The sequence below is a fragment of the Mobula hypostoma genome, chromosome 13, assembly GCF_963921235.1.
Source record: "Mobula hypostoma chromosome 13, sMobHyp1.1, whole genome shotgun sequence".
Taxonomy (NCBI): domain Eukaryota; kingdom Metazoa; phylum Chordata; class Chondrichthyes; order Myliobatiformes; family Myliobatidae; genus Mobula; species Mobula hypostoma.
The window spans coordinates 9,489,309-9,499,304 of NC_086109.1; the positions used below are offsets into that span (position 1 = coordinate 9,489,309).

At 44.6% G+C, this 9,996-nt stretch overlaps 1 pseudogene; it reads right to left on the reverse strand.

Moving 5' to 3' along the window:
• Positions 1 to 966: 966 nt before the first annotated feature.
• Positions 967 to 8,130, reverse strand: LOC134355851 (gastricsin-like; annotated as a pseudogene).
• Positions 8,131 to 9,996: the final 1,866 nt, after the last annotated feature.

Sequence of the window (9,996 nt, forward strand, 5' to 3'; positions counted from 1 at the left end):
AGGTGCTGGGACAGACTGAAAATGTTGCCACACATTCTGGTGCCAAAATAGCATACACACAATACTCAGAGGAACAACACTAAACACAAAAAGTAGAGCATACCAAGTGACAATCCTCCAAGGGGACCACAACCTTGTTGTAGGGTTTGGAGGCTTGTGTGTCTTAATGACCCGGAGAGCTACGTTGGCTGGAGTTAGGGCTTTATGCTTTGGTTCTTGGTAGGGTCATCCATACCAAAAAGGTCAAAGGGCAAGGGCTAGACTAAGAGTGGTCCACCAGTCCTCCAGGTTTGGGGGTTCAGCTCTGGGCTAACAACCCCGAACTTGTTAAACAAAATTGTTACGGAAACAACAATGAAGAACCGTTCTACGTCTGTGTGCGACGCTGTGGACAGACAGAGATGGAGGACCATCATTGCTGTCCTAAACGCCATCGGCTTAACGGGCGGTAGCTAACAAATGACAAAACAACAACAGCAAAACAAACCCCGTTCCTCCACATCTTTGTCCTTAAACCCTAACCTGACCCTTAACTCTCCCCTCTGTTCTGAAGACCATCCCCGAGACCCCAAGAAAAACAAAAAATAAAATACTAAGTTTGAGCAGGGACCACAACAGAGACCATAGCTCGGTATTATTTGTCTGGAAGCTCTGTCTGTCTATCTAGATAGATAAATAGAGCTTCCAGTCAAATACTGTCAAGCTACCTATCTATCTAGCTTTATCTACCTATCTATCTACTTTATCTACTCTATCTCTATCTATTCATGTAGGTAGGTAGATGGGGTACCTACATCTACATGGATACTCTACCTATCTATCTAGAAAGAGATGAATGGAAGGCAATGGGAGATGGATGAAGGTATGAAGAGACAGAAGTATGGCAAGGCTGATAGACTTTGCCTATTGACCACTCGTTAATACCAATCCAGCGAGTGAAGATTTTACTGCAGTGTTACTGCTTGTTTACCTGTCAATATCGATGTTCCAGTGCAGTTCCTGAATAACTGGTGCCCAGTGAATTTCACCTTTGTAAAGACTACTGTCGATTCCTCCAAATATCACTTCGCCTCCATCATTGCTGTTTGGATTCCTGGAATAAATGAAACATTTTGAGATGAGACTTTGCATTTCATAGCGTGGAGTAACCCTTCTTTCACCTACCGCATGTCTCCTGGCTGCTGTACTTTCCTTTAGCCCGGAAATCATCTACAGAGATTGCCAAATGGTCATCCCTGTTACAGGAAGGTTGTGGAAGCTTTGGAGAGGGTGTAGAAGCTGAACCTAATGGGGAACTTTTTCACAGAGAGCGTGGTCAGTATATGGAACGAGCTCCCAGAGGAAGTTTTTGAAGGAGGTAACAACATTTAAAGGGCACTTGCACAACTATTTGAATAAGAAAGGTTTGGGCACAGCCTTGGAACAGAAGAACAACCCTTTAGAAGAGAGAGGTGCAGGAAGTTCTTTAACCAGAGGGTGGTGAATCTGTGGAATTTGTTGCCACAGGCAACTGTGGAGGCCAGGTCATTGGGTATATTTAAAGCAGAGTGTGGCCCCCCCCCCACCCCCCGGCCAGCCTCAGGGTCGCTCAGCTCGCTGTCGTCTAGGGAAACAGCCCTCGGCCCTGCCAAATAGTTTGTGTGGATGCTGTGTGATGTACCCCACCCCACCCAAATAACAGACAATACCCCAGATACGATTCAATGTTTTACAGTTTATAGATATTACTGGAACCATATAATTAATAGAGAATAAAATATAAAAGGAAAATAAAAGGCTCCACACTTATCAAAGTTCAATCTCTTCATGCACAAACAGTTGGAGCTCAGGACCCTTCGTTCTTCGCCCGGCGACCCATTGGACCACCTCGACCTGTCACCTGGGACCAACAACGGTTGTCGACCAGACGCTCCACTCGAGTCCGTCTCCGTCTCCTCTCCTCGCCGAACACCCTGGATCTCGGACTCCTGCTCGGGGTCCGACCCCGTTAGCGGACTCACAGCACCTGGTCCATCCTCTGTCCCTCTCTCCCACCTTCTGCCAGAAAACCCGCGCGTCACAATATCTTACAGACACACAGAAAGCATAACAACTATCCCAATTGGTTCATTTCTCCTCTTATCAATAGATAATCCAAAACAAACTGCTAGCGGGAGGACTTCCTCCTCATTTAACATAACAAAGAAGCCAGTTTAATTATAACATAACAAAGAAGCCATTTTAATTAGCCTACACAGTTAACATAAAAGAAGAAACCTCTTACAGGAGTTTGACAGATTCTTGATTAGTAAGAGAGTCAAAGGTGACATGGAGAAGGCAGGAGAACATGGTTGAGGATAATAAGTCAGCTATGCTTGAATGACAGAGTAGGCTTGATGCGTTGAATGGCTTAATTCTGCTCCTATGTCTTGTGGTCTTACAGCCTGGGTGTTTAGAGGAATATAGGCAAAACATGGGTAAATGTGATTAGGTTAGTTGGCCTCTTGTTGGCATGGATGAGTGAAACAATGAACCTGTTATCGTGCTCAATGACTCTATTGCAGGCCTAAGGAACTGAGCAGATTAATAGTTTGGCACAGACTAAATGGGCCGAAGGGCCTGTTATGATCCTATTGCTTTGAGACTCAAATCGTTGAGGTTATTATGGGATGGCACCAGCAAGAATTTGAAGATATTAAAGAAACAGACACTTGCTTGAATAAGGATTGAAATTACAGATGTGAAAGTTGTCATAAAGAATTAAGCAACATCTGGAACGTACACTCAGTGGCCAGTTTATTAGGTACACTTGTACACCTGGTCATCAATGCAAATATCTAATCAGCCAATCATGTGGCACAACTCAATGCATTAAAGCATGCAGACAAGGTCAAGAGGTTCAGTCCAAATGTCAGAACAGGGAAAGAAATGTGATCTAAGTGTCTTTGACTGTGGAACGATTTTTGGTGCCAAACAGTGTGGTTTGAGTATCTCAGAAACTGCCGATCTCCTGGGATTTTCACACACAGCTAGAGTTTAGAGTTTCTAGAGTTTACAGGGAATGGTGCAAAATGCAAAACACATCCAGTGAGTGATAGCTCTGTGGGCAAAAATGCCTTGTTAATGAGAGAGGTCAAAGGTATGGAGGGGCTACTGCACAGGACCAAAAGGAGCTGCAGAAGGTTGTGAATATAGTCAGCTCCATCTTGGGCACTAGCCTACAAAGTACCCAGGACATCTTTAGGGAGCGGTGTCTCAGAAAGGCATTATTAAGGACCTTCAGCACCCAGGGCATGCCCTTTTCTCATTGTTACCATCAGGTGGGAGATACAGAAGCCTGAAGGCACACACTCAGCGATTCAGGAACAGCTTCTTCCCCTCTGCCATCCGATTCCTAAATGGACGTTGAAGCTTTGGACACTACCTCACTATTTTCTTAATATACAGTATTTCTGTTTTTGCACGTTTTAAAAAATCTATTCAATATATGTAATTGATTTACTCGCTTATTTATTGTTATGTTTTAAAAATTATTTATTATTATTATTTCTCTCTCTGCTAGATTATGTATTGCATTGAACTGCTGCTGCTAAGTTAACAAATTTCACGTCACATGCTGGTGATAATAAACCTGATTCTGATTCTGAGAATGGCCAGACTGGTTCAATCTAACGGGAAGGTGACAGTAACTCAGTTAACCACAGGTTACAACAGGGCTGTTCAAAAGAGCACCTCTGAATGCACAACACGTCTAACCTTGAAGTGGATGGGTGACAGCAGCAGAAGACCACGAACATAGACTCAGTGGGCACTATTAGATACAGGAAGTATCTAATAAAGTAGCCTCTGAGTGTGTACGAAGAAATGTCTAAAAAGAACACGGGTTCAGAAAAGTTACAGGCTCTTCAGCCCACAATGTTGTGCCGATCTTTTAATCTACTCCAGAATCATGGACAATTCTGATTTGATGGAGAATGGACGTGAAAGCACAGAGGAACATCTGGGGAAATTTCTGAAACGCCCATTCGCTGCTGTCGTTACTGTGTGGTCGTGAATCTTTCGGAGGGTAGGCCTCAAAATCCCCGGCATTGCCTGCTTCTGGCGACCGAGTAGGAGGTTGAATCGTTCGGACAGAGATGGCGCTCAGTACTCGGTGTCGGAGAGCTGATCGGAGCTCGGTTTTCGGATGACTCAGAGTCGTGGTCGACATGGCAGGGAGAGTTTTTCTTCCTTCTCCTGTCTGCGTGAGATGTGGGACATTTGAGAAACTTTGAACTTTACTGTGCTCACGGACTTCTTCATCAAGTTATGGTATTGTTACACTATTTGTAACTATATGAATAATTATGTGGTTTTGTCAGTTCTTTCAGTCTTGGTTTGTCCTGTGTTTTGTGATATCACACAGGAGGAAATAATGCATCATTTCTTAATGCATGAATTACTAAATGACAATAAAAGAGGACTACGTGTCTTCATAATCATCATATGTCTTACGGTCTTATAAAGAAATGAACTGGACTCCCAAGCAAAGGGTCAACACTTCAGGATGATATAATGGCGCCTCTGGTAGACCTCTTGCCTCATGGTCCCAGCGAATGGGTTCAATCCCCAGGTCCAGTGCTGTCCCTGCAGAGTTTGCAAGTTTTTCTTTAATGTCCCCAGGTGCCCTAGCTTTCTCCTTCATCCCAAAGGTATGTCGGATGGTGGGTGGTTGGGAGCTATACATTGGCCCTAATGTATAGGTGACTGGTCGAACCATGGGGTGGGAGGGTGTTTGTTGATAATAAAAAAAACAATGTGATAATGGGATTAATGCAGGGTTGGCGTAAGTGGGTAAGGTGTAATCTGGTATGAAGAGGCCAATGCATAGATCAGAAAAATGTGCAGAGGTTTGTAAACCCAGCCAGCCTTCCCACTGTCATGGACACGTTCAAAAGGCAGTGCCTTAAGAAGCCGGCCTTTGTCATTAAGGACTCTCAGCATCCGGGACACGGCTTATTCTCATTACTATAGTCAGGGAGCCAGAAAACCCACACTCAGCATTTTAGGAATTGCATCTTTGCCCTCTGCCGTCAGATTTCTGAATGGTCCATCGACCCATCAACACTACCTTGTTATTCATCTTTAGCACTATTTAGCAAAACAACAAGTTTCACATGTCAGTGACAATAAACCTGACTCTAGCTCTATTGGCCCTTTATCTGCAGGCTGGTGAATAGCGGCTCGGTTATACCGTGCAGAGCCTAGCTCGTGCCTTGACTGGGACACCGAACCACTCTAAGCTGCACATTTTGGGAGATGGGTTGGTTTGGGGTTGGACTTACCCGGACGGTGTCATATCTGAGGATTCCAGTCATACTACCGGTTCCATATTGGAGGGAAACGTGCTTATTTGACATTTGGAAGGTTGAGGATGCAGTTGGAAAAAACCTGGCATGATTACCTGAAAAGAGCAAGTCAAAATCACAGTCAAGGTTATTGTCCGATCTGACAAACATCTGCAGATATGTGGTGGAGAGTGTATTGACTGGCTGCATCACCACCTGGAGTGGAAGCACCAATGCCCTTGAACAGACAATCCTACAGAAGGTAGTGGATTTGGCCCAGTCCATCACAGGTAAATCCTTTCAAACCTTTGAACACATCCACTAGAAACACTATCGTAGCAAAGCAGCATCCCTCATCAACACCCAGGTCGTGCTCTTTCCTCACTGCTGCCATCAGGAAGAAGGTACAAGAGCCTCAGGAATCATCAGATTCAAGAACAGTTACTACCCCTCAACCATCAGGCTCTTGAACAAAGGGGGATAACCACACTCACTTGCCCATCCATTGAGGTGTTCCTACAACCAATGGTCTCACTTTAAGGGCTCTTTATCTTGTTATTTCATGTTCTCATTATTTATTGCTATTTACTTATATTGTATTTGCACAATTTGTTGTCTTCCGGTTGATCTTTAATTGATCCTGTTATAGTTACTGCTCTATAGATTTGCTGAGTATGAAAAATGAATCTCAGGATTGTATATGGTGACATATGAGTACTCTGATTGTAAATGGTGACATATATGATAGTAAAATTTACCTTGAACTTCGAATTTACATGCAGCACAGACACAATAAAAAACATGTAAACACAAGATGAAGGTAGTCCTGATGAAGGGTCTTGGCCCGAAACATTGACTTTACTCCTTTCCTGAGATGTTGCCGGACTTCCTAAGTATTTTCTGTGTGTTATTCTGCAATGAAAAACATCCTTACATCACAGGCACGGAGCAACATGTAATTAGCTTTCAAGATAAAGAGAGCCTAGTTTTATTTGTCACGTGTACAGTGAACCATACAGTGAAATGTGCTGTTCACTTCAATAACCACCACATCCTGAGAATGCCCTGGGGCAGCTTGCAAATATTGCCATACTCCTGGCACTAACGTAGCATACCCCCAATTTACTAACTCTTTCTAACCTGTGGAAGGAAACCGGAGCACCCGGAGGAAACCCACGCGGTCACGGGGAGAACATACAAACTCCTTACAGACGGTGGCTGGGATTGAACCCATATTGGTGATGGTGGGCGCAATAAAAATGTGGTGTTACTCACTACACTACCAAGCTGCCCTGTCGGTCTGCCTGGTCCCATCAGTGTGTACCTACATCATAGTTGAAAATACCCCTCCTAGCCATGTACCTATCCAAACTTCCCTTAAAGATTGAAATCCAAAAACATAAATTAAATGCATCATGTCCAAATAATATTTAACATCATATTTCAACATAAGAAAGGTAATAATTATTATGGTGGTAACCATTAGCATATCCTAAGACACTTTGAACATTTTTAGGCAAATTCTGACACTGAGACACCGGAGACAGAGTGAATAAACTTGGTTCTGATTCCGAAGACATCAAATTTTAAGATATTTGGTAATAATTAAGCAAGGTTTTAAGGAAGCCACACGCAGTGGTCACTTTTATTAGATACTCCTGTACCTAATAAAGCGGTCACTGAGTGTATGTTCGTGGTCTTCTGCTGCTGTAGCCCATCCACTTCAAGGTTCAATGTGTTGTGTATTCAGATATGCTCTTCTGCACACCACTGTTGTAACACATGGTTCTTTGAGTTACTGTCGCTTCCCTGTCAGCTTGAACAAATCTGGCCATTCTCCTCTGACTTCTCTCATTAACAAAATGTTTTCACCCACAGAACTGCTGCTCACTGGATGTTTTTTAAAATTTCTCTGTAATCTCCAGAGACCGTTGTGCATGAGAATCCCAGGAGGTCAGCAGTTTCTAAAGTACTCAAGTCTCACCATCTGGCACCAACAATTACTCCATGGTCAAAGATACTTCGATCACATTTCTTCCCCATTCTGATGTTTGGTCTGAACAACAACTGAACCTCTTGACCATGTCTGCCTGCTTTTATGCATTGATTGCTGCCACATGATTGGCTGATTAAGACTTTGCTTTAATGAGCCGGTGTACAGGTGAACCTGAGAAAGAGGCCACCAAATGTTTATTTAATACACCGTGCTGTAGATGGGAGGATGACGTAGATTGATTGCAAGCCAGAACTGGATGTGTTCTCAGATCACAGACGAGCTCCCTGTTTAACATGTTGGGCGACTCAGTGGTGTTGTGATAAGCAGAATTGAAGCCAATGGCCCGGGTTCAGTCTGCCACAGGCTGTAAGGAGTTTGCATATTCTCCCCACAACTCCACAGGTTTTGTCTGGCTGCTCCAGTTTCCTCCTACATTCCACAGACTTAGAGGTTAGTAGGTTAATTGGTCAGATGGGCAGTTTTCTCTCCTGTGCCATTTTCTGTCTCGAAGTATATAATGTATAAATGCCCATAAAAGAATCTAATTACTGCAGGCTTGACTGGAGCAGTAAACTGAGGGGACCCAGAGTTTGGATGAGCCAGTGTCGAAGATGACAGTAAAACTCTGGTGGATTGCCAATGCTGATTGTTCCAAAGTAGCTCAGCTGTCAGAGGGGTCAACAAAAGGCATACAATCAGAAATGTGTCTGCTACCTCAGACAACAGAGGACTGGTGTCACCTTCGTATGATCAGAGGGAACTTACCATTAGACCATAGGCCATAGGAGGAGAATTAGGCCACTCAGTCGGTTGAAACTGCTCCGCCATTCCATCATGGCTGATATATTTTCACTCTCAAGCCCATTCTCCTCACTTCTCCCTGTATCCTTTGGCACCTTATTAATCAAGAACCTATCAACCTCTGCTTTAAATACACCCTTTGACTTGGGCTCGACAGCTGCCGCTGGCAACAAATTCCACAAGTTCACCACCTTCCGGTTAAAGAAATTCCTCCTCATCTCTGCTCCAAAGAGACATGTATGCTGAGGCTGTACCCACTGTGGACACGTGGCCAAGTGGTTAAGGCATTGGACTAGCGACCTGAAGGTCGTGAGTTCGAGCCCCAGCCGAGGGAACGTGTTGTGTCCTTGAGCAAGGCACTTAATCACACATTGCTCTGCGACGACACTGGTGCCAAGCTGTATGGGTCCTAATGCCCTTCCCTTGGACAACATCGGTGTCGTGGAGAGGGGAGACTTGCAGCATGGGCAACTGCTGGTCTTCCGTACAACCTTGCCCAGGCCTGCACCCTGGAGAGTGAAGACTTTCCAGGCACAGGTCCATGGTCTCGTAAGACTAACGGATGCCTTTACTTTAACCCACTATAGGAAGCATTCTTTCCACATCCACTCTATCTAGGCCTTTAGTATGTTTCAATGAGATTCCCCTCTCATTCTTCTAAATGATAGCGAGTTCATGTCACGGTTTAATTCAAGTGAATCAGGTGGGAATTAGTGTATCTGTCACAACTTCAGGATACTCCGAAAAAAATGACAGCAATGAAACACACGTATCACTTGCCAGTTTATACTGCTTCCCTGACCCCATCTTTTATTCTGGTATCCTCTCCTTTCCTTTCCAGTCCTGATGAAGGGTCTCTGCCTGAAATGTCAGCTGTTTACAGTATTCCCATCCACAGGTACTGCCTGACGTATTGAGCTCCTACAGCAATTGTATGTGTTGCATTTCATTTCGCCTCTCTCTGTATCAGCCATATTACTCAGATCCTTAATGCAGAGAGATGTGGACTTCCAGTAATTTTTCTCCCTCTTCTTCAGTTCCCCACCCTGGCTCCCCTCTTACCTCTTCTCTCCTCTTCACCCCCCCCCCCCGGGTCCCTTCCTCCTTCCCTTTCTCCCATGGTCCGCTCTCCTGTCCTGTCAGATTCCTTCATTTCAGCTCTTTACTCTTCCTTCTGTCACCTCCTTTCCACTTTATCTCTCCTCACCCTCTCACCCACCTTCTCCTTCACCTGGTCCCACCCATCGCCAGCTGGCTTGTATAGCTTCGCCACCACCTACGTTCTTACCCCAGCGTCCATTCGCTTCCTTTCCAGTCCTGATGAAGAGTCGCTGCCCGAAACGAAGACTGTTTATTCCCCTCCGTAGACGCTGCCAGATCTGTGGAGTTCCTCCAGCATTTTGTGTGTGATGCTGAAGATATTGGGGGTGGCACACTAGTGTAGGAGTTAGCGTAACAATACTACAGTGACCTGGGTTCAATTCCCACTACTGCCTATAAGGAGTTTGGATGTTCTCCCTATGATCACATCGGTTTCCTCCTGATATAACCATATAACAATTACAGCACGGAAGCAGGCCATCTCGGTCCTTCTAGTCCATGCCGAACTCTTACTCTCTCCTAGTCCCACTGACCTGCACTCAGCCCATAACCCTCCATTCCTTTCCTGTCCATATATCTATCCAATTTAACTTTAAACGACAACATCGAACCTGCCTCAAACAGTTCTGCTAGAAACTCATTCCACACAGCTACCACTTTCTGAGTAAAGAAATTCCCCCTCATGTTACCCCTAAATTTTTGGCCTCTAACTCTCAACTCATGTCCTCTTGTTTGAATCTTCCCCACTCTCAATGGAAAAAGCCTATCCACGTCAACTCTATCAATCCCCCT